Genomic DNA, 4,319 nt, shown 5'->3' on the forward strand with positions numbered 1-4,319 from the left:
CACCCCTGCGGGGGAAGTGGCCGCGGTTCCTCCCCAGCTCTCTCCTAGCAGCGCAGCTACGCGTTCTGGGGTAGCATCACCAGACCACATGCCTGGAACTGCGTGTTCTCACTCATATTCAAGAGATGTGTATATTTAAGTACTACATTGGAAAGGGAATTATTAAAAATAAAAATCTGGCTCACTGCACAACTGTTTATGACAGTTTGACCTCGTCAGAATCCTTAGAGCAAGGGCCAACTATGGCTCAGGTATTTTTGTGTTGTAGTCTGATGCACGTGGGACTCTAGAAGTCTGGGTATCACTGAGTCTGGGCCCAGTTTCATGTCCCTGATTTTACTTCATGAAAAATCCCAAGGTATTCCACCAGGAAGATCCAGGGAGTGGGGAGGATGAGAAGATGTTTATGGGTCATCTTTCTCAAAAACTGGTTTCTGGGGAACTTGGAGATGGATTGAAGGAAAATAGAAGAAAGGAGGATTGAGTTAGAACACATTGCACAAGACCAGGGCATCTTGACCTCTGAATGCATGCTGACTAGAGCAGGGCAGTTTCCTCTGATTAGAAGCTTCTTTTTTTTTTTAAGGCCCCAGTGCTGAGAACACTAAAGTGGAATAATATACAATCTATATCGTAAGTGCCCATTTTAGTTTTCTTAAGTTTCAGAGCTTCTTTCAGAGTTTAAATTCAAATGTACAGTATAATTTATTTTCCTTTTGATGTATTTATATTCCACATTTTAGAAAATTTGAGTCTTCTTCCCTTAAAAAAAAAGCAAGGAAGGAAGAATTATGAATTATTAGAGTCTTAATAAGTCTTAAAGAGTCTTCAGCTACTGTGATATTTGGAGAAAAACTCAAACATTTATTTTCAATAATTAGTGAATTCACCTTCCACTTCTTGAAAACTTAGTCCACCAAACAGCCAATCATTAGAATCCTTCATATAGTTTTTGGCTTTAATAAAGGATAGTTTATTTTATTTAAATCTTGTAAAAGTCATTTAAATGATCCAATTTATATGTAGAAATAATGGAGTAACTATGTTGCCTAACTTTTTGTTTGTCTTTAGTCACTGTTTTCCTTTTTTTTTCTTTTTATATTCTTCCCCATTGGAAGAGAAAGTTATAGTAAGTGTTAAAGTAGACTGCTTAATGCAGCCATATAAAAAGGAGTGTAACTTACAGGATGGAAAATTAATTTTTAGAGGTAGTGTTAACAATGGATGAATTTCCCAGAGAGAAAGAAATGAGTAAATTATGATTGAATTTTCATCTCTGACTGCAATGGCTAGAAATGTGTTTTCTTATAAACCCAAGGCCTAATCATATGCTTGACTATAACCAATCTTCATTTTTTGAAAAACAAATATACATGTATGATATCACTTATATGTGGAATCTAACAAAAGGATACAAATGAACTTATCTCCAAAACAGAAATAGATTTACAGATGTAGAAAACAAACTTATGGTTATCAGGGGGTGGGGAGAGGGAGGGATAAATTGGAAGGTTGGGATTGACATATACACAATACTATATATAAAATAGATAACTAATAAGGACCTAATGTATAGCACAGGGAACTCTACTCAATACTAAAAGAATCTAAAAAAGAGTGAATACAAGTATACATATAACTGATTCACTTTGCTGTACACCTGAAACTGACAAAATGTTGTAAATCAACTATATTCCAATGAAAATTTAAAATAATAAGAAATTAAATCCATCCTCACTTATAAATGACTACCAATGAGTCACACCAAAACAGAAATATTTATAGGAATAAAATAAAAACAATAATCGTTACCATGAACAAGTTACTGTTTGTATTTAACAACATGAAGATCAATGTTGTTAGGACTTTCAAAAATATCTTACATTACTTGTTCTGGGAGACAAAGTATATTTTCCATGCCCTTTCAAATGATGGAAAGATCCCCACTCCCAATTAAATACAGCAACACTAAATTTTATTCTTAATCGTGGAAATCATGACCAAAAAAAGGGGGGGGGCTCAATTGGCATCCTCTATCTCTCAAAATTATTTGTTAGAGAAAGAATTACAGGATAAAACAATAAATCAAGAGAAACACAAATAAAGTATTGATACATTGGTATCTAAACACCAGTGGCTCTACAATTAGAGGGTTTAATTTTTGTTATGTTACAGTACAACAAAAAAGCTATTCATAAGATCCATTGATAGATATATGGTTCAACACTTGTACTTCCTCAATAGGAGCAATAGTATAAAAAATCTCAAGTTTGCCACCTGCTGGCTTATGTAGGATACAGTGAATATGAATGTATAGGCAATCTCAAAATAATTTTTATTAAACTTACTAGCGAATCAGAAGAAAATCCTCTGTAATTGCTCTCTTTACGGACCTAAGTTCTGCCAATATGTATCTAAGAGTTCTGAGATCTTCATACATCCATTTACCCAAATAAGATTTATAGAATTTTTTTATTAAAGTATAGTCAACATACAATATTATATTTGTTTCAGGTATACAACATAGTGATTTGATATTTATCTACATTATGAATTGATCACCACAATAAGTCTAGTAATCATCTTTCACCATACAAAGTTATTAAAATATTATTGACTATATTCCCTATGCCATATATAGAAATTTTAATACATGGAAAAAGGAAAATCCAGGAGCTGGTAAACAAATACCACCTGTCTCAATATAGTCAAGTAAGTTGGTGAAATAATCAATTCAGTCACTAATATAAGGTTAGTAAATGAAAAGGTCAAAATTTTAAACTGATTAATTTTGAGTATTGATTTAAATTGTTCAAGCTATTATAAACTAAATTTGTATGGTGATCTTAGGAACTGCACTGAATGACCAGTGTAGTATAGAAGATGAAGAAAAAGAAAAATCACAAAATTATTACAAATCATATAGCAGTTTTTAAGTGCTACAAGTCTATTTAATATTTCAATACTCTTGTCAGTGTGTCTAGAAATGATGATACCTAAGACTTAGCTAGGACTTTATAAAGTAATTCTGCTAAAAAAAGAAAAAAGGAAATAACACTGTGAGGACCTTTTTTTCCTTATTTAAAGCTTAAGAAGAAGAGATAATTAATCCTGAATTTATCTTTTGCCTTTTTTGTCTTCTAGTGATAATATAGCTTAGAAGTCATTATCTAATAGTAACATCAGTGCTTATGAAAATTAATTAGAATAAGTATAGTACTCAGTATTGTATTTATCACAATTTTCCATTTATGTCTGAAATATCTTTTGATTATTAATGACTTAAGCATGTAAAAAACCCAAATTATGTATTTTATACTGACATCTATTTTTTAATAAAGAGTGTGATTATTTACACTTCTAGCCTTTATGTAGTAATTGGGACTGGATTTACTCTCCTACTATATACAATATATTCAAATAAACAGTGTTAGGATACCATACGACAGGCAGAGCAGAATTTTAATCCCTGCGAGAAGAGAAACAAGCAAGGTTTTCTCTCCTGGTCTTTTGACTATAGGCATCTAACAAGCTGTGTTACAAGAGGGGTACCAAGCAGAGCACAGTAGTCTTAACAGAATTCACGGGAGAAACTGCAGAATTCTTGGAGGCTGAGGTACCCAGTATTTTCAGGACAGAGTACTAGAGAGGAGGGTGTTTAATAGAGAAAGAGATCCATAAATCTCCACAGGGCTCCCTTGAGTCTCTTGTTAAATCTAAGCCGCAAAATCAGGGGGTGCAACTACACAAGGCTAGAAATGGAATGACCAGAGAACTAACATCTGAAGCTTACAAGATGTCTGGGAAATTTTTCAGGTTCACAATAGCCAGTGAGAGTTCTTGTTGAATACTCAGCCTTTGGTGGAGAAAACAGGTAGAGCACACATAAGCAGTGGGGCTAAACTATGCATAAAGGCAACTCTATATCTGGCATAAAAATGCTTTAAAACAGGCTTCTAAAGTGTCAATCTGTTTGGTAAGTAACTTACAAAGTCTAACACATCTTAAATAAAATGACAAAAACAATCATTCAACAATGTAACAGTCACAATCTATACTAATTAATACCTGAAATATGAACAGCCAGGAAAATGTGATCCATAACCAGGATTTCAGAGATGATGGAATTTGTTAACACTTGAAGACTTCTATTATAAGTATTAGAAATACGTTCAAAGATGCAGAGAAAAAACATTAATGTAATAAAGACATAAACTGAATTTGTAGCAAAAAACAAAATATAATTCCTATAGAAGAAAAATTATATATCTGAAATGAAAAATAGTGCACTGATTTATTAGATTAGACACCGAAGAAGA

Source organism: Balaenoptera ricei, chromosome 9 (assembly GCF_028023285.1).
Source record: "Balaenoptera ricei isolate mBalRic1 chromosome 9, mBalRic1.hap2, whole genome shotgun sequence".
NCBI classification, from domain to species: Eukaryota; Metazoa; Chordata; class Mammalia; order Artiodactyla; family Balaenopteridae; genus Balaenoptera; species Balaenoptera ricei.